Source organism: Clinocottus analis, unplaced genomic scaffold (assembly GCF_023055335.1).
Source record: "Clinocottus analis isolate CAN_PGR_092001 unplaced genomic scaffold, fCliAna1.0.p SCAF_20, whole genome shotgun sequence".
NCBI lineage: Eukaryota > Metazoa > Chordata > Actinopteri > Perciformes > Cottidae > Clinocottus > Clinocottus analis.
In genome coordinates, this window is record NW_027175932.1 from 7,424,112 (window position 1) to 7,446,110 (window position 21,999).

Here is a 21,999-nt window from a genome sequence, read left to right on the forward strand (position 1 = left end):
CAAGTATTGAATATACTTTTGTTTACATGTTACTGTGGTGCATTTTTGGGACCGCTGAGCTTAGCAGCATACATCCCTTTTCTTTGCTCCAATGTCTTCGATGTGGAGTCTTTTCACTACACTTCCCAGTGTTTGCCAGCCAGTCACAGTCCTCCACCTGCGTGTCGTCTGTCACTTTAGATTTTCCTTTGATGAACTTTCTGCGTGGAGCTTGCCTGCTAGGTTTCCTCCTGGTGCTCCCGGGTTTTCCGACATGCAGATTAAGTTAATTGCTTAAAGGTGAGAATGTGAGCGTGGATAGGTCTTTTCTCCAGCAGGCATTCTGACTCGTCATGTAGCACAGGTGTTACTAATAACATTAACGCTCGCTCGGCTCCATTCAAGTGCTAAATAGAATTCAGCCATTGATGATTATACACACCTGTGCTTCTCCCACGTGTCAAAATGTTTCTATCCCTCTCTCCTGTCATTATTCCACCATCTTCTACATAGTAAACTGTCGGTATTTTACTCCACAGTGAGCAATAAACTCAAATTTACGACCAATCCTCCTCTTTTGGCCTCCAACATTGACAGGTACAGTGCCATATAATTCTACTTATGCATCGATCAAAGGTGCCGCACTGTGTTGTAGAATTTATAGCAAAAAAAGTAGTGGACGACATTTTTAATTCCAAATACATTTTCGGGCAAATAATTTATTCTAACTGCTGCTTGTATAATGTGGCACTTCAAGTTGTAAAAAAAGAGGTTGAATCACTTTTGTTGTAGTTGCCAACAGAGTAGCAAGCCATAAATGTATATAAAAGTCTGCAGGCAAGCCGGCGGCTGCGTGAGGTTGTACTTCATATACGGGAGGTGCAGGGAGCCAACACATCTCAGATTAGCATGTTAACATTGTTACAACCGGGCGCAAGGCCAGACGAAGGAGGCCAGAATACACATGAGCTGTAGCTAATACATTTAATGAAATTAACATAACGGCAAGCTAAATACAAACAGTGGCTGATTGACCATCCCCAGATTATATATTGAGTTTTGTTGTATATATATTGAGCATTTTATTTCATGTAATCTTGCTTGCTACTGTGACAAACAAATGTCCCCTTGGGGATGAATAAAGTATCTATCGACCTCTATCAACCAGGTGTGCTGAATCTCCCTAACGACCCCGACTCCACCCACCCGGCTCGTGGAGGGAGAGGCGTGGTCATAGAGGGTTTTCCCAGCATGCACCGTTACAGTCTGGACTAAACCAGAACACCCTTTAAGATGGTGTTATAATGCACATTTTTTAAAGCAGGAACAATACATCTATTTGCATCTGCAGGTAAGAGGGACCGGCACACTGTCAAGAAGTTCTGCACACTGTAACACTCTATTTCCCACAATGAAACACAACCGTGGTAGTGAAATAATTCCACTACCAGCTGCATGTGACAAACCAAACAATTGCGCAAGCACCGCAGGTTTATTCCCCGCTTTGATGGACGCCGAATCGAGTCTGTCGCTGCAAGTGCAGAAGAAACCATGGCAATTAGAAAAGCCCTGTGTGTGAGAGTTGGCTGCTGCATGCACCGCTGGGCATAAATGAGTCTAGCAGCCCGGGCAACGTAGGCAGGGCTTTAACACAACACCGCAGACACGCTTAAGACTCCCATTGTGCCGCTCGCTAATCCATTTCCACCCTAACAAGCTGCTGCCTTCGAACCCAGCCATCCAACAGCAAGCCTGGCCACCGTCTGCTGGGCTTGGTTCAGCTCCAGTCTTCCGATTTTCAGCAGCCATTTTAAGCTCTCTCTGGCAACACTGGCCCTCCTCCTCTGTGTTGAAACAAAGCTGTAATGTTTTCGCATTGAAGTGCTGCTACTGTACTTGTTTGAATGCATTTGTTGAAAGCAGCTGGCTGTGGTATTTAGTGAGTGTGTGTCTATTAATTTGGCTGTTTTTAGTCCGAGTATCAAACATTCTGGCATGTAGGAAATCAGTGCCACATTTACAAATGATGTAGCCTCATAGAAATGTACATTTAGAGATTAGTTGAAATAAAAAAAGATCAGATAACCCAGACACCAGTGTTATTCTATATTAGTAAAACAGAGGAGAAAGCTGTTGGCATCCTATTGAAGTGGTTTTATTTTCCTCCCTTGTGGAATGCAAGTTGATTACTTCTGTAACCTCCGGATATTAATACCCTGCGTGGAGCTGAGGAGACTGAGTTTTTTCACTAACAGGTACAAACACAAGGACAAATTTTTTTTTTGTCCTTGCTAATAAAGCAGCTGCGACACCACAGAGAAATCCACAGTGCATTTTCTCTATTGAGCTGGAAGTAGGGGAGGTACTTGAACGGCGCTAATTATTATCCTCACAGCCGAGAACTTTACCTCAGCTGAAAAAGAGCCGCGCTGCGGACCAGTAAACAAAATGAATAAGACCAGTCGTTCTGTGCTGCTTTCAATAACACTATTATTGAAATCTTGAAAGAAATGAAGCAGACTTTTGTTTAATTTCTTTTAAAACTTTGTGGTTTAGTCAATTTTTTTATTTTTTTTTGTGCCTTTTGCCTGACTGCGCTTCTTATCCCACCTGTTATCAAAGTGACAAACTTCCCTTTGGGCATGAGCGCCGACAAGCGCCCACACAGAGACACTGTGTGATGAGATAAAACGAGATGGAAGATAAATCGTACAATTTGATTTCAGAGGCATGCAGGCGGAAGCAGCATCAAATGAAACGTTAATGCAAAATCTTAAGAGAAGAACTTTTTGGTTATTACATTTGATCTTTCTCTCATCTATGTAATAAAGTCGGCTACACACAACATCAAAATATTCTCTAAAAGGAGTGTTTGGGAATCCGAATATAGAGAATATGACCTATTTAGACAAATATTGAGACTACAAGTAATACACAGTCAAAAATGAATATTAAAATGAAAGCAGGTTCTGTTTTAATAGCATATAATGTACAACTGTTTTCCTCTTTTCAATCAAATGAGCTGCCAATATTCCTCTGCACACATCATTTAAGAGAAATAATATCAGTTTATAAATTCATGGAGAAGACGTTAATAAAAGTAAAATGCTGAAAGCTGACCAATGTAAGATGGAGAGCAGAGGTAAGATGTGAGCTGGAGGTGGGAAATGTTTTGTTGAGTCCTTCTGAGCTTGAAGGTCTCGTCAGTGCCTGGTTGTAATATATCTTTTAAAAGGTTTTTCAATTCAAAAATATGTCATTTTTGAAAAATGTATGTGCAAACTTCAGTTGCAATCAAAGAATTTGAGAATTTGTTAACACATTCGTTGCCTCCATAGCTGCTCTGACATCTCTGAGCTCTCCAGTGTCGGTCTGTTTAAAGTAACTTTTTGTTGGCACAAAGGCAGACACAGTGAATATGAACAGAATAAGCTTCCAGACAATAAAAAGACAGCACATCAATAACTGTTTGGGTTGGGCTTAGCAGGGGGGCTTATTGGTTTAATTCTCGAAATACACAGAGATGGGAGACGACATAAGAACAAATAACTGAAGGGGTGTTCGTATGTTTATGTGTGTAAGCTTGTGCTCGAAATCCAATCTTCCATCTTCTCCAACACGTACAGAAGGCCTAGTGCAAATATTAGAACTACATCTATTGGGAGGCAATCTGGCTGTCACCATATTGTTGTTGTTTTTACTTTTTTTTTTTTTAGCAGAAGCCTCGGTAAACAGAGCCGAACAGACAATGAATGTTGTTGTGCTGCTCTCTGAGAGGTTGTACTGGTAATGAGCTGTAAGTTCAATGGCTCCAGTTCTTGCTGCCGCTGTGCCTCGGCTGGCTTGTTCAGCCCACTGGAACAATGGCGTGTTTCAGTTGAATGTCATTTTGTTGAGTGTTAGCGCAATAAGCATACCAGCATGGCGGGTGGCATGTTAGAGTAATCCCATTACTTCTGTGTGACAAGCTAATCACTTGCAATCTGTTTTTAATTACATTTGAGTTAAATTAGACTGTAATTGCTTGCATTATCTGTGATTTTTTTTGTTTAACAAACAAATATCTTTATCATGAGAAATTGAAAAGATTTGTTCAACCCGTCTTTACTCTCAAATCATGAAACACTGATGCTTGGTCAGTGCGCCCTCTGGAGAATCTGTATGACTTTCAATTCACTTCAATGTAAACCCACCTGTGTCATTATTAGAGGTCAGAGCAACTGACGCAGTATGAATAAGGAAAACGGGAGACTAATGGACTGTATCCCGTGTGAAACAAAGTCAAAGTTGAACTATTATTATAATAGTCATAAAATGTATAGCAAACTTCATACATAGCAATTACCAAATTGAACCTCCAGCAGAGATGGAGGGTTTATTTAGAGTTGTGTTTTTGGACCACCTCATAAATGTTAATCGAAGCTATTTTGTAACTTATGTTTAGGGCTGGGCAGGTGCAGTCTGCTTATTACGCAATCTTTAATGCCAACACATACTCCTACACATACCCCTACACACTCACATACCCCTACACACACGCATACCCCTCCACACAGGGACATCTTGGTTGAGTCGTCTCTGTATTCTTGCCCTGTTGAACGGATGACTTTCACTCAGTGATAATGTGAAGCCTCTATCTGAGGCGGGAGCGCTGACGTCTATTAGATCTATAAATCATGTTAGGAGAGGGGTGGGGGCGGAGGCGGGTAGTCGGGGTGGAGGGGGCGCAGTGAGAGCTCAGGGTCGTAAATCTCATTACCTGAGACTGCTGCAGACCCCCTTCCTCCCTGCCGCCGCCGCCGCCACCTCACCCTGCCCTCAATCTCTCCCATTATCAGCTGACCTTGACCACCGACGCAGACACTTACACTCAATCAGGGCTGGTGTGTGTGTGTGTGTGTGTGTGTGTTTACCAGTCGTGATATTTGGAGCGCCCTCTTCCCCCTCCCTATCATAAATGAGGCCCCGGGGATTTTTTTAATGAAAATATCAGTTTATTCTTGCTCCTGTCATCTTGTCATCGGCTTGTTGCCATCGAGCTTGTCTGTCACCAGTTTCAAAAGGTGAGCACACACACTTCACTCTCAAACAAGTGTGTGTTATTTCATCCCCTTTTTAGGACTGTATAATCAGTTCAGTTAATCTGAAAAACGATGCCTCACTTTCTCAATAGTCAATATAGAATTAGAGGCACAAAATAAATGAGGGCACCTTTAAAGGCCACTAGTCCTTGATTGATCATTTGTAATCAGTACCGACCTATAGGGTGAACTTCAGGTAATGAGTTTTTTCTTTTGTCGTATGGGTTCAGCTTCAATCAAAAGCGCAAAAATAGACCAGGCGTGCGATGTGTTAAGTACAACGATGTCAACAATCTGGTTATTGAACAGATTGCTTCTGTCCTCAACTCTGGTTTGCTGAGTCACTTTCCGAGCTGCTGCAACACGGCTCATAAACACACACCTGTAAGCACACCACGGTTCATTTAAAGCCTAATGAGCTCCCGTTGAAACACACAAGTTACCGGGTGACTCTCATGCTTGAGCCACTTCCTGTCGGTCAGAGAAGTGTAGCAGAACATGAAGGTTAGAGCAAATCATTCATTAAATGTAAAAACAAGTGTTGTATTTTTGACTTTTTCAACATTATTTAGATGGTAATACCAATCTGCATGTTGGTCGGTCCACCATTTTGATTCAGACTTAAATAGTTTTTCAAGGCTTGAAGAAATGTTGTCCAGACATGTATGGTCCCCGGAGGAAGAATCAGATTTTTGGACATTTTCCTCGGGTGCTACTAGCAGGTTGACATTTGTAGTTTTAAGTCAAATGCGCGGCCAACTGTTGGATGGATTAACATGTGTAATTTTGTACAAACATTGGTGAACATGAACATAAACGACACATAAGCATTTTAGCATACTGGCATTAGTAATAAGCTAAAAACTCTGGTCTCACGGTGCTACTAGCATGGCTGTCGACTCTGGTTTCAATTCATTAATGATATTGAATCATGTCTTTTCTCTGAATTATCACATTAACATTTTAAACTTTGGCAGTAGCTTATAAGTTTACACCTGCATGTCATCACAAGCTGGACCACTAATCACCACAGATGCAGTTCTGTGGTTTCTTACTTTGTTTTTCTGCCTCTATCGCACATAAAACACACATTCTTGTGCTTTAGTTCCATTAAAAAAATCATTCCACTTAACTGCGTGTCAGCTCAGGAACATGGCCGTATACGGTTTTTATCTAATCAACTTTTTTGAAAGAAACAGACGATTTGACGACTGACACAAAATAATTTAATTAGAATTAATCAAATTAAAAGTAGGCTTGCATAGAAGTGATGATAATTCAGTCCGCAGCCTCTTCCTCAGATCATTTCTTCAACTACGCTTCCTCCAATGCATCTTAATGGCTTTTTCTTTATGCCTGAAGCAGATTCTAGCCTGGAAAGGGAATCTAATGCATATGTGGGTGCTTCAATAATAACAACACTCTCGGCTATCACACAACCCCCAAACTGTCAGTGTTCCACCACCGTGCCTTAAGACAAGTTCAGCCTGAATAATTTAGCCACAGTCGTCAGCGAGCGACTTCGCCCAGCGGAAGTTCCTGAAAAGTACATCATGTCTAGCCCGAGGCGTGCTTCATGAGACGGTGACAGCTTCAGTTGGAAAGCAGAGGATGTACACAGCACTAATCACTAGTACATCCAGGTACATCACACTGCAATAGGACATGAGAGTCTCTGTGTGTCCACCAACGCTAACAAGGACCACCAGCTGGACGGAAACGTCTCAATGCAGATGGACAAAGGATATTTAGGCTGGAATTATAGTTCACACATGAACATTTCTGTGGGTCTGAGCAGCGAATGGTGTTATGGATTATTGGAGGCAACACCCACACCTCCCAGGATTGCTTGTTATTGTTTAATGAATTGCAATTTAAAGTGCATGTGGGTGAAATGTGAACTGTCTGGAAAAAAAGATGGGTAATCAAACTTTCTGAAAACAAAAGAATTCCTGTGTCATCAAAATCATTGAAAGGATGCAACAGATGAAAAGTTTTGATAACTTGGCACAAGAGCGCACGTCTTGCCAGATAACTGCAGTCTTTTGCAATTCAGATGACCAGAAAAGAAAAAGTTTAGAACTACAATTTTGGACCTCGGTATCATCCTGTTCATCACGAATAGTCAATTATAAAGAGTCTTTTTTCAGACGCTAAAGGCTTTGTTGTGTCCTGTAGGAGTCCACTACAACATATTAATTCTTCTGTAGTTTGACCTCAAAAGCACATTTCATTCATCTGGAGATTACAACTTTTCCACCGTGAGCAACCAGTATTTTTTCTTTTTCCACAAAATTAATATTTAAATGTGAAAAGTAATATAAGGCCTTATAGTCTTTTTAGATCCAGTATTAACAACCTGTATATTCAATCAAAAGTAATGTTATCGCATCATTTTTACTGCCTATAGTTGGCCATTTCATTAATTAATCTATCTTCCACATTTGCCTGCTCAGTGTCACTGGGGCTTTAAGCCAATCCCAGCATGCATTGGGCAAAAGGCAGAGTACTCGCAAATCTCTGACAATAAAAATAGTCATAACTTTATCTCCCTTTTGTCTCCTCTCTCTGTCTCTCTCTCTCTCTCTCTCTCTCTCTCTCTCTCTCTCTCTCTCTCTCTCTCTCTCTCTCTCTCTCTCTCTCTCTCTCTCTCTCTCTCTCTCTCTCTCTCTCTCTCTCTCTCTCTCTCACACACACACACACACACCAGGGTCCTGTTCCGCTCTGCCAGCCTCTTAGGACCACCCGAGGGTGCCACATCACAGGTTTGTTTTTCCTGTATCTGCTCCATCAGAGAGGAGCAGGCCTCATTAGTGTGTAGGCCCTGTAGGGTCCTGGGGCCCCTAAACTCACACAGCCAACCTCCAGCGGCCCCGCGGGACCTGAGCCCAAAACACAACAAATCAGTGAAACAAAAACGCGTGCTAGCATCCCTAATGCCCAAATCTTTACACTTCAAAAACACAATTATGCTAATGCCAGGAATCATTTGCCATTCCAACTCTGATTTAATGCAGCCTTTTAGTGGGGAAAGCTAATTAGAGGCTTTAATTAACATGTGCGACACAAACCGAAGAGAAGTGCGAAGGAGCCTGTCGATCATGGAGGAGCACAACGAGAGCGGGGAAAGAGGGAGAGCGAGAAAGGGAAGTCTGAAAGCTATGCAAATGAGGCGAGGGAGCGCCACGGGGAGGCGCGGATATCTACCGCTACAACGGTTTCTGTAAATATCACCGTGACCTGTAGACAGAGTGGAGTCAGCTCATTAACACAGATTGGAAGGTGTCGCCTGAATTCAGCCCATGAGGGTCAGCGCTGATACGGCACAACCTGAGTTTAGTGAGGGTGCCATCATTAAAACTGGGACAAAACACATGATTTAAGCTCATGTCCCGGAATGCAAATACTCCAGTCACGTCATCTTTTCCCTGTATTACTGCCTCAAGGTGGATGGTCACTACCTGTTTAGCTGCAGATGTATGTGCTGCCTGAATGCATGCTGTAACTACATCCATAGGCTTCCCATCAACACTGATTGGAAGGTGAACTCAGCACAGCTCTGCATTATTGTTGCCCAACTTGAGCTCAGGATATCATCATCGTTTCAACAGGTAGATACGAAACAGTGCGAGTAATCACCTTGGGTGTTTTGCAGCGCTGCAGTTTTCCCCCTGAATATAAACTGGGCCACAGAAAATAGGAAATTGAAACAGAAGATTGGAGCTGAAAATAAGAAAAGTCAAGGAAGTGTATCTATTAATGTCCAAGCTATTATTCTGTTTTCACTTGGTTTCACATTTTCTCAAAGTTCTGCAGCACAAGAAATGCACTTTAATTTAATCTAATAGATGTTCCAGGGTTTTATTCATTCTTCATTTTTTTATTGGTGAAAGTACTTTCGTGCCACCGGTTTAAAGTGGTTCTTTTGGAGGTTTCATTAAAACACATTAGGCAGATGGATAGAATATAATTTACATACTTGATCGATGGGACGAGAGTTCTGCTTAACCTATTCCCCCTTGATTAGATTATTAGATATTGGATTATATATTGCTTAGCCATTTTAACCATTTTCTATATATGTTTTTACAAACAGTACTATTTAAGTGATATAGTCATGTGTTAGAATTTTCTTGAATTTGTATTTGCACATTTAATCAAGGGAGCGTTTCCTTTCTATTCATTTATTTGAAGTTAATATTTTACTTTATTTAAAAACCCACATTATTGTTTCGTTGATTCAGAGTTAACAGCGTTGTTTCAATTAAAATACCTACTTCCGTCTGTAAAGGCTGTGTAATGTAAAAGAAATAGCGATTATTTCCGCAGTCTGAGCCTCTGCAGGCAGAAGTCACTTTGCTTCTACTTTGCTGAAGCTCTCTGACTACTCGGCTCTCCAGGGTTTCCTCTTGGGAATCAATGCAGCAGCAGGGGAGGGAAAGAAGGAAGTGAAAAGTGCAGCTTCTCTGATGGTTACATGTGTAACCACTTTAAAATGCATACAAAGAACGGTCCAGCTAAGTCCTGGGTAAGGATTACTGCTCTGGAGTATTGATCATCATTCTCTTGAGTTTCTGACCTTTTTTCTCTTGATTGGTTGACTTTCTCCCAATCGTTCACGTACTATAGTATTTCCATATATACAGCCAATGAACAGTAAATGCATTTATATGTCTTAAAGTGAAACATTTCATGAAATCCACCCTAGACATAGACATTATGTGTGTTTTGTACATTAACTCTATCAGTATGCGTGACATATACAGTGTTCAACTGGCTGAACACATTTTTATTGGGAAGCGGTCATGGAAACGCAACGCGCTTCGTAATAAACCGCCGACATCAATTCAAAATGGTGTCAACAAGTCAAGACATTTTTTTTGTGAGCAGGTCAGTGTGATACATCTCAGGGACTAATAACAGAAGGAGCAGCCACAGTGAACCTCCAGCTCCTCAGCAGTTTACTCCGTCCTGCTGTTGTGCTGAAAAATACATCCGCCGTGTGCAGCATGAAATCAGACGCGAGTACGGCTTCTATTGATTGACCTCTTTATCAAAACACAAGTTTGTTTGGCTGCTGTAAGCGAATACACCAGCTGCTCTTCTGTAGCATTTCTAGTGTCTGATGTATAGTCTAGTGAAATCAACAAGGACTGCCGTCTTTTAGGATTTAGCATTTCATTGTGTTTCTTCTGCAGCCGATCATGTTTAAGTGAGTACTGAATAGAAACCTTGAAGCCACGATTACAACGACACTATGAAGCACGGTGAATACACTTGTGGCTTCTTAATTTCTAACGCAATAACCGCTCTTCACATTGGCTGACCTAAACTTTGGGCTACCGTCCATCATCTCAAGGATCTTTGCTATTAATCTTTGACAGGAGACATTGAGAGAAGCTAGTAATGCTCACCTCTGTGTTGAGCGTTGGGATTCAGTGTTGGGGCCAACAGTCTTCATGGCTCATCATGTCCTCTTGACCTGAAGATGTACAAAGGAAAATGGCGAGAAGTTCAATGTCATTCGTCTCATCGCAGCAAAACAAAACAATGATGATTCAGAGTTTGTAGGCCACAAACATTTTGTCCCTAATGCAATCGACTGTTTGCTAGATTATTGTTTTATATTCATCATTAGCCATTAGCCGGTGAAAGCAGTGGAGCATTCACCAGCTGAAGAGTCTGATATATTTCTTTCAGAAGTTGGTGGAGACCAAAAGTAGAGTTGCAAGCAGAGTGAATATTGGAATTACATTCATCTTGTGGCCAGAAACGCAACTCCAAAACGAATGCTAATGTTGTCTGCTGGATGTGCAAATAGACAGCGGTCTGCTAACACATTTACCAACTTGAAGGGTGATCACATGTCGGTGGCTTGTTTCTACTGCCTCCATGTGGCTGAGCAAGTCTTCTGGTTTGCCCAAAAGGGCTGCTAGAATCTCTAACTTGACAGTTTATGTTTTTTTGTTTAGTGTAAAAGTAATCATGAAAAGTCTGTCGTTGACCGGTATTCTGTTGACTTAAAACGTAATCGAACATTTAGCAACGTTGTTCACATGTACTTTAACACCTCACTGCATTGTGATGTTAGCGACAGTATACAATGTCTGCACTCACACTGTATCAAACTATGTGCTCTTGTTGAGACACTCCCTGAATTAATGCAGGAGGGCATCATGCATATTCACTTCAGAGAGTCTTGCTCTCAAGGTCAGGGACTATTAAGTGGTTATGAAATATGTGTGCACTAATATGATACAGCAGAAACGTCTTTGCCTGAGGACATCAGACAGTACAAGAGGTGAAAAAACTACAATCCAACCTATCTTTAAAGAATAATTGATAGAATGTACCAAAGAGCATTCACTAAATTCAATTTAGAGGTACTATATGTATACGTACATCCGACTACATATCAGATGGAAATTTGTACTTTTTACTTAATGAAATTCATCCGACAGCTTTACTAGTTACTTTACAGATTGAGGATTTAATTACAAAATATATTGTAACCATGTAAAATACATCGCTTTGTCAAAATTAACCAGTGGTTAAATACATTTTAGTACCTTGAGCACCTTGTCTTTTGTTAGATTTATCATGTGACCATCTGGAGGGGCCAGACCCTCAGATTCAGAGCCACTGTGCTAAACTACAAATTTATATAAAATACTTAAAACTAGCTACAATTTAATTACCTACAATAATATATTGAGTAGACCTGCATCCATTAATGGACTAGTGGATCAAATGAAAATAAATCTTCAACTTTTCTGACAACTGATGATACATTTTGGTAAAAATCTTTATCCAAAAGAATAATTTTTTATCTTCTTAAATGTACATATTTTATGGATTTCTTTGTTATACGATTGTTATGAAATATTGTGTTTTTTGGATTGATGCTCAGACAAATCAAGCAGTTTTAACATGTCACTTAGGGCTGTGAAATGTGTTATTTAGCATAAACTAAACTGATCAATTAGTTCAGGAAATAATTGGAAGGTTTATTGACGCTAAAAATAATTTCCTTTTAAGTTCTTTTTAAAATTGAGAGAAAATTTAACTTAAAATTCTTCTGTACTTTAGCGAGGCTTTTACTGTACTTGTAATACATTACTTAGTAAAGATGTGAATATGTCTATACTACTATAATACTGTGCTTAAGTAATGTAGAAATCAATGTCAACATAAGGGTCATGGACCTGCAGTGCAGCAACATTTAAAATGTGCTTGTTGCCCAGAGGTAGATACAGATATTTGAAAAATGAGGCCTCCACTTAAGCACAGCTAAATGTGTGTCTGTCCTGAAATAGCAATAAACTCAAAGAGAATTCTCATTATGTCAGTAAACAGTGTTTCATACCGCTCATGAAGAAATCAATATAATGCAGAGAGAGCTGGAGCTGAAAAAACAAAACAAAATGGTGGTGTTGCTGGGGTTGGCATCAGAGGGGCCTTTATAGTAAAGTTGATTAAAAGAAAATTGCTTTCAAGTGCTCTCAGCAGGCTGGGAGGTTGAGTGGGAGTGCTCTTGTGTGCGGCGCTGGTGGAGTTTCACAAACTAGGCTTTCAGGGTGAGGAAACAAGATGAAGAAATGCTTTGAAACTGCCTAAGTGGCACTGGTGACATGGTGGCGCAATATTGCCGCTATGATCATTTTCCACTACTTACCACTTCTGAGACTGGTGAGATGAAATTCATTTCTGTCTCAAAATGAGTCTCTTTCAGAAAATATCTGGGATTTAAAGGAGTTTATGTTGCTATGTCAAGTAACTTTTTTTTGTTAGAGAACTTTATTTAAACGAGTTGTCTTTTATAATCAAACTAAGCCTTTTCATGGCATAAATCAGATATCAGTGTGTAACATATGTGTTGCTTCTCACTACAAATACATAAATGAAGCAGAGGAAAGATTTTGTGCGAGTATGCATGTGGAAAATAAATTAAAAAAATGAAATCACATAATTGAGGATTTTATCTTGTTAAGTATTCACCTGGCAGGAGCGTCAAATGGATTGGCGTCTTTAATTTTGGAACTGTCAAATTTGTGTAATTTATTCCCTCTTAAATTTAAAATGACATCAGGAGATAAAATACTGTGCCTGATTTCCATGAAACGTTCAACTAATTGGCTTTGAAAGGGTGGAGTGCGCACTAGTGAATAATGTAACTACTTGGTTTTGAAGTAATCTTACTTTAAGGAAAATACTATTGGAAATTCATTACTGTGCAGGTTTAAACTTTGCTTTTTTTTAATAGCCACTCTCCAAAAATGTAATTTGCATTTGAATTAAATTGAGTTTCTCATCCAGGAAGTTATTAAAATTTCTTGTCGGTCTAGTCATGTATGAATTCAGAAGTAAAGGAGCAACACGAATAAAAAATACCCGACCAAACATACCATATCATTGTGTTGAAGCAGATTCGTATTTGTGTATTTGTTTTGTGTCAAATGGATGAAAGAATCTGCAAATAATGATAATTATTCACCTCTCCGCATCAGGTTTACTTTGATTCATACGTATGCTGTAGCACACTGTGTAAACATATTCTCTGGTACCTGAACATCAGACGAAAAGCATTTGCATATGCACTGGAGTGTAGCATAGTAAACAACAGATCCAGCGAGATTAATCTACAAATAATCCTAAGTGAATAATGTAACATGATTTAATGAGCCTGTTATCACAAACATACTATAGGTGTGAAAATATGCGTATTTGCGGTCACAATTAACACAAGAAGATGCGAATACTCATATATGTTGTGTAAATGTGAAGCTAAGGAGCAAGCAGCCGGTTAGCTTAGCAGAAATAATGGAAACTGGTGGAAAGTTAGGATGGGTAGGTCTAAAAGTAACAAAACCTGCCTGCAGGTTCTCTTTAAATTGAATAAACAACTAATAATATATTAATTAATTATAGAGGTTTAGGGGTGTTAGTGAACAAATCAAAGCTAACAGTCCCCGTGTATTTCTAGTCTTTATGCTCAGCTAAGCTAACCAGCTGCTAGCAGTAGCTGTCCAAACATGAGAGTGATATCAATCAAATTGTTCCTTTTTTAAATTTAAATATCTGCACCAACTTTATTTTTTTTTATTTGTTTTATTGTATAAAGCTTTTAGGTTGATTTAAAAATATTGTGTAAATTATCTTTGAGTACCACGACAAGCGCTATACAAATTAAGTGCATTATTCCTATTATTATTATTATTATTATTAAGTTATTTCTGTTTAGTGTCATTTGGGTCTGGAACCAATCCCAGCATGCACTGGATGAAAGGGAGGGAAACACTTTGGATGAGTCGCCAGCAACTCAAGTCATTACATTTAATGGATCCAGTCTCTCGAGTGTTGGAAGGATTAGAGACTGTTTGGATACAATTATTTTTAGTTTGTGAACCACTTATGATGAAATATCTGAGATTTAATTTCCCAAAGAAACTCCGTGAGATGCAGCGGACAGATAGCGAGTAGAGACTTGGCGGAGAGACGGACCATGTAGCCCACAGACAGACACGGAGACAAGACGGGACACTTCAGTGACCACGCTCAGATGGGTGAAATCCCCCGGTCTGACAAACTCATCCCATACGATCGATAGCTGCTGTGACAACAGCTCCTCTCGTCACAGGCTGGAGAACAAGCTGTTGTGAAGGTCTGAGAATGGAAGATAGGCCCCCGGAGGGAAGGCTTGATTTACGAGCCCAAGTCAAGATAGAGGCACAGTCGCCCACGTACTGTGGATGGCCTTCCTGCCGCATCAGTCTCCCTCTCCTTCTCCCTGCCTGCCGCCGTACTTGTCCTCCTTCCTGTGTCTATTGCCTGCCGGTTGACAGCTACAATGGGCTGAAATGACACACCACCCAGAATAAAACATGCCTCTCTTTAATTTCAGTTGGAACTACTGAAAAGTGAAATCCTACATGTCACCTGAGGCTTTTTTTTTCACAAACTTAGGCCAGACTGCGGATGATGCATGTCAATGTTTAAGATAGATAATGGAAGAGAAGGTGCTAATTTAAACATGTCATGTAACCGTCGGCCACTGGGAGAAACAAACTGGTGACATTCAGCAGGTTAACTGTGCTGTTATACAACCCACCCTGCAAGAAACACAATGACACAATCACCTTCAGGCGATCGCACACTCACAGTGGTATCTGTCGTAGCAGACATCGGGCAGAGAGGAAGGCAAATATTCTGATGCTACAGACTCGGCTCTGCTTTGTTAATAGACTGCAGGAGGTCAGTTTATAGTAATTACTGAAAATACAATTGCTTATAAAATATGTAACAAGAGAAATATCATATAAAGAAAGAAAGAAAATTGATTTTATACATACGGGTAAGTCTTGGATTTGCAGGCTTTGTGCATTCCTTCAGACTCGTCTTTCATAGTACAATAAAGCAAGATGTATTTGACTATATCGCTGCATTTAACATTTATATTCATGATCAAATAATCAACACACAAGCAGCAGTTCTTTCTTAAAATAATCAGTTCATCTCTTGGCTTACATGACTTGCCTGAAACCTTCTGTCAGGGCCTTTGAAAACAGCTCGACACAATCATCAGTCATTCAAATCCTTGAAATGTGTCAGCCTGGTAAGCAGTGACCACACATTCTGGCAATATCTGAAACCCCAAACCCCTTCCAGCATTGAGCCGCACCCCCTCCCCCTCTTGAGCGAGTGAGGACGCTCTCTCTCTCTCTCTCTCTCTCTCTCTCTCTCTCTCTCTCTCTCTCTCTCTCTCTCTCTCTCTCCTGAGCCGTATCAATATTCATGGGTCTGCCGGGTGCGTTTGTGCGATGGCTGTCTCATTAGCCTTTGATCCCCTCGCGCGAGGCCTGTCGGAGCGTTGATGCGCCAACAACAGAGCAACGTTTGAAGTGCAGAGAGAACAGCTGCTTGCATTGATCTCCATATACTTTCTTTGCCATCCACACGCACGTCCACACATACACAGATGCTGCCCACAGGCACATGAATACATGCATCTCCTACTTAGCACAGTCTGACCTCACCACTGCGCCAATTTGCGCGTGCATCATGCGTATACCTGCTTCATGGTATGGGGTGTAAAATAGTGAGCTGGAAAAAGGGGTTGATTCCTCTATTAGTTGGTTGACAAAACATGAATGAAAACCATTTCTGGTAATCGATTATGGTCATTTTCTATGCACTAAGGTTCAGTGCCTCTCAATTGCCAATATTAGTAAATCTTATATCTTTGGTTTTGGATGATTGGCTCGAGCGCTGTAAACTTATAATGAACAGTTTCCCTATTTTCTGTCATTTTATCGACTTAGAGATGAATCGTTTTATCAGGAAAATAATCTGCAGATTAATCGATAATGAAAATATGAATAATTGTAAATTGCAGCCTTAGTATTAAAACTGTAGTGAAAGGATATTGTGTGCAATCTGTGAAATGACGGCCTGAATATAACAATCATCATCATGTTGTATCATCTCAGTCAAGACATGAAGGATCTTGAACTCGATGGTCTTATCAACAGGTATTATGCAAAACACACCATCCCTTATTTTCATAGACGAAACAAGTAAATAAACACTGTTTGAGCTAATATTACACAAAGAATGAGTCACACTGGAAATTAATGAGGTACTTTCTCAAACAAGATATGAATACTAATACATAATTATACTGCAAGCTGGAACAAAGCGGTGAAAAGCTTCGTAAAAAGCTCTTATCTGCTACCATGAGGCTGTGGATGTTATGGAAATTACAGTAATACATGTTGAAATCAGGAATAATTTGGTCAGTCCCACAACAGTCAACAGAACTAAGTGCAGTTATGTTTTTTGTTTTTTTTTAAATGAATGTTTTCTATATATTCAAAAATCCACCTTTTTAAATTTATTATGAATAATATTTTGCTGAAAAAGTAGTGGGAGCAGTCAGCATGACATGACATCATGTGTTCTGCAGCCAAAGCACTGCTGGGCCACAATACCTCTGAAAAACAAAGGCTGTGCGCAGTTCGTGACCTTTACCTGAAACCATCCGTCTCAAGCGCAAATAACCACCATACTTCAGTGGTATTACAGGACAGTTCACTCCCTCTCTAATATTAAGACCTTTTCAACTGTGCAGCCCGGAGGTAGAGGGTCCATTTAGTATGACATCATGACATCTGCACAAAGACAGTCCCTGCGCTAGTCCACTCAATAACCCTCCGCTCTGTTTCTGAAACGGTATCTGCTTGTATACGAAGAGCAGAGTTAAAAATGAAGACTTGGAGCTTGTCCGGGCTTTTGCCCCCGTGGGGAACAGGTTAGCAGATCAATACCGCCAATGTGCCTGATGACATTAGACGGTCCTTAATGGCACTAATGAAGAGAGTGGTTGACAGATACTCAGGGAGACTTAGGTCAGAGAAACAGTGTGTTAGTCGCAGAGACAGTTTAGTACATAAAATGGGGTCGTAGATGATTCACATTTTTTGAATGAATTTCTATGACTGTAGTTGCATTAATAACTCTAAGGAAAGGTGAAAAAAAACACTAGATCAAGATCACGATTAATAAACAGATATGTAGGGAATGCAGAGAAGGGAATGAAATGATCAAAAATAAGAGGTTTTTTTTTTGCAAAATATTAATGTGACCTTTTTTAAAGTTGTTGAAAGCTGTAAAATCTCACGCCAATCCATAGAGTGGATGGAGTTACGACAAGCACATGGAAGTTTTTAATTCGTAGGGTCTCAGTGACGTAGTCTGTCCTTCACACTAACTGTGAGTAAAAGGACGAGACGAATAGAACCAACGTCAGTGCCAAGTTTTGGAGGTGATTAGTTCTGTTGAGTGTCCATCAGGTCACACTGTGCTCGGAAGGAGTCTGATTGCATGAAATGTTATCAGTCTTCAAATGTCTGTTTTGCTCCATGTTCTCACACACACACACGCACACACACACACGGAGCAACCTGCTGCTGCAAAGCCTCAGCAGGATCTTTTGCACACGCACTACTTCACAGCCAGCGCCTGACTGCTGCTGGTCCACGGTCCTGATGAAGACGAGGACAGAGATGAAAGGAGGAGAGCCACACAGGAGACAGGGTAACGTACCTCACAGTGGACGTCTTGGTCTGAACTTCAGGAGCTGATGGGATGCAGCGGCGAGGCGGGACTGTCTGCTTCTCCTGGTCTTCTTCCTCTCCGTCTTCTCTGGGATGGAGACTCAGGAGGAGAGCTGCTCCTTCGCCGCCTCCTCCCTGCCTCTGGCTCGCTCTGCCACTGTCTCAGCCCCGCTCACTATCATACCTCCCTCGCATGCTGCTCCCCCTCCTCTTTTTACTCCTCCCCTTCTCTATAACCTGCTCCCTCCTTCTTCTCGTCTCTCCTTCACCACCCTGCTCCTCAAACTCAAGGCTGACAAAGGAAACCAAGTCTTGGACAATTCGTTTTCCCACAAAATCTGTTTGCCGTCTTGCTTAAATGTGAACATGAAGTTATTGTTTTAAACATTAAGTCATGTGAGCTTTCTGTTGTATTCCATTGATCAGAAAATCTAAAACATGTGATGACATTACAGAATGTATATACTGTTGCATGGTGGACAACAGCTATAACTAACCACAAGTTTTATTATCTGATTATTTTTCCAATTAAACGACTAATTTTTTGGAAAGATACCCACTATTCCCAATTTCAACTTGACGTATGCCCACTGCTTGTTTTATCCAACCAACAGTCCAAAACTCCAAAATATAGTCAGTTTACGCTCAAATATGATAGAGAAAATGAGCAAATTCACAGATTTTAAAACTAGAACCAGGGGATGTGAGACATTTTGAGATGAATTGATCATTTCAGACTCAAACAATGGTCCACTGTTGCTCAGTTATTGCATGTATGAAGTACAATTCAATTATTCATTGATTTCCCTTATTAAAATGATACACATCTCGGAGGAAGTGATAAAGCCAAGCAGTTGAGATAGTGAATCATTATAAAGATTTCACGTTATTCACACAGCGTGAAGATTTGTAAAAGGGACTGAAATCTCAAATTGTGTGTTTTTTTTTCGACATTCAGTGATCACATCTCATCACATCTGGTGCACTACTCGTTCCCACTGCCTCAGTGAAAACAAACAAGTGGATTTATGAACGTTGAAAGGAAAAAGAGAGGCTCAGTAAGGTGCGTTGAATTAAATGATATCACTCAGCTGTCTGTTACCACCACTGACTGCTGAATAGGATTCATTTGTTGTCATATGACCAGTCGTGGATTCCTCAGCACCGGCCAGTTCTCAGTGTTTTTCTCTCTTTCTCTCCCCGTCTCGTTTCCCCTCTCTCCCAGAGAGAGCCCTCCACTGCCTCTGCCCCTGTTTCCATAGTGACACTTTCCCCGACTCTGGCTCAACATAATCAAGTGAGCGGGGTGGGGGTTGGGGGCGAGCGAGGGAACTGGGAGTAGGTTGAAGGAATAGCAAAGATGAGAACGATAGAAAAGAAAGAGGCGAACAGCGAGAGATAAAGGAGCAAATAATGCATAAAGAGACTATCAATAAAGAGGGTTTGTCCGTGGCAACCTGCTCGAGTCCATCGCCGCCTGATGTTGGGTTCACATCAGGTACTTTAACCCTTGGGATATGGTGGAAATAATCGTCATGCTCATCAAACAACTGGAAGGCCAGTTGTGCTTTGTGACGGCGCTCCCACCAGAGCAGAAATGAAATATGGGATAGAGTTGATCAATCTGAATTTTAATGAGTCAGTGAGCGGTGCTCAGCAGGAGTCTACTGCACGGAGCCAGGCGGAGATGGTGTAAACTGCCTCAAATGCTGGAATAAAATGATGTACAACCTTTGGACCAAATGTGATCCAGTTAATCCATTCTGCTGCAGCTTTTTAGTCATGCCAGCGGCATGTCTCCAGGGTCGATCCTCCACTTTGATCCAGCCTGAAATATGTGAGCTTCTTTTGGGTGTATTATAGGCTGCAAGTGAGAAGTGTTACATGACGTCACCCGTTGGTTTGTGGAAAGACGTTTTTAAGCTTGGAGTTCAGTGTTTTCACCATGGACAACTTGGTTTTGCTCGTTGCCAACTTGGCTTTTTGCAACCCGAAGTGACGCGAGGTGTCGCAGTTTAACCAGCCGCTGAAGAAGACATTTTAGGTGACCAGAATGTTACAATTCACTTTAATGAACACACCGTGAAGGAGTTAAGGATGTCGGACAAAAAAAGGACAACTCAGACCAGACAACACCGTGGTAGAGACCTGCCAATCACTCGGTAGCCACGCCTTAAGGCTCACTTCATGGTCTATTTTACTGTAAATAGGACCATCCTTTACTGATAGAGCAGCTGGTCCTCAGTATGAAGCATTCATAAACATTTATTATGTTCAATGAATCTATTTAATAAGTAAAGGTTACATTTGCGCTCATGCTACTCATTTCAAAGTAGTGCCATGTCCACATTAGGAACAATAATAATTGTGTTGCGCAAATCATTATTTTGCTGCATTGACAAACATTGATTCCTGTCTGCTGTTCTTCTTCCGTGATCAACGAACAGCAGCAAAATGCCTTGTGAACGTACTAATTCTCTATCGATCCCCGAGTGGTTGTGTTGCTGCCTGTCTCCCTCCACCAGGAAGGTCAGGTGGCAGGGTCAGCCGCTCGTGGACCCTGTACAGATTTAGAGTTGTGATTAAAAGGACACTTCTTCAGGGTGGACACCGGGGGTCACGAGGATCGAATGTGGGACTTAATGGCTTACAGGATGATTTCTCTGACCACGAGGCTGTCTCTGCTGTTGAAAACACAAGAAAACACAAGATATTCACACGTCCAAGAGAAAATAAATTGCTCCTTTATAACGCTCTAAGAGGCTGAGCTATGATAAGTTACTTTATTTGTACCCGTAGGTAGACTTGGTTTGCAATAGAAAGCGAGGCATCCATCTCAACACACTTTACAATCAACACAGACAACCATGTTATGATAAAAGTACACAAAGCTGCAGATAAGTGTGCTGTTGTGACTACAATTTGTTCACCTGAGTGATGGCTGCTTGAACAAAGCTGTTTTTAGCTGTTAAGCTGGGTATTGTGCTGCCATTGTGGAGATTATCTGGTTCCCCACCTAAACTTTTCTTTAACTCTAAACATTTACCACGGTAGAGATTTACATTTAGAATAAAAGTGCACTTTTAACCACCTGCGTTTTCGCTCTGTAAAAGTGGAAAAAAGGACACGTGTCCATCTCTTTGTATGCACACGGGCAACATGTCAAACTGGAGAAAAGGTCTGTTTCTGAAAACCACAGTGCAATTGTTTGTGGTCAAACATACTTGAACAGAGAGCAAAGATGGCTCAATCAGATTGACTTAAGTGCAACTAAGATATCACATTTCATAATGTACTATCAAACAGTTGAGAGGACTAAAGGTTTGAATATGATTTGCATTTGTGTGCCTCTTTAGGTACAAATACTGCAATAAGAGACACCGATTTGACTCTAAATCCCATATGTTGAGATTTATATATGAACGAGAGCTAAACATTTATTCAGTATTCCTATTAGGGCTGTCCCAGTGTTGTCACTTTTTACATATCTGGAACAAGAAAATTGAACATGCTGTCTCGCCAAATTGGCTGTTGGGCTTCCCCCTAACCACCATGTTGGCAACATCCCTATCATCCAATTTGGTGATAGCCCTGCCTATAAGAGTACCTGGCCGAGCACAAACTTGTCGGAAAGATTTATGTCTCTCTAACTCTGAATTCCAATCTCAGCCTGTTAGTTATCCCCGGCTTTAGTTTAGTTGGCAGAATGATTGACAGCCGGCTGATTGGGGAGCTGTGGATTTTTGTGCCCTCAAGTCAGATTCTGAAGGGATTCAACCAATTACCGCTCAAGGGCATCAAGACAAGGTGCAGAGGGTTGACGCCAG

At 40.9% G+C, this 21,999-nt stretch overlaps 1 long non-coding RNA gene across 1 annotated transcript in view; it reads right to left on the reverse strand.

The window, feature by feature from the left end:
• Positions 1-18,306, reverse strand: part of LOC137791255 (uncharacterized) — a 37,891-nt gene extending 19,585 nt beyond the window's left edge. The window contains exons 1-2 of the long non-coding RNA XR_011078019.1: positions 18,162-18,306; positions 10,475-10,542 (exon numbers count right to left, since the gene is read on the reverse strand). This is a non-coding gene — a long non-coding RNA (uncharacterized lncRNA). The remainder of the gene's footprint in view (positions 1-10,474; positions 10,543-18,161) is intronic.
• Between the last annotated feature and the right edge of the window lie 3,693 nt (positions 18,307-21,999).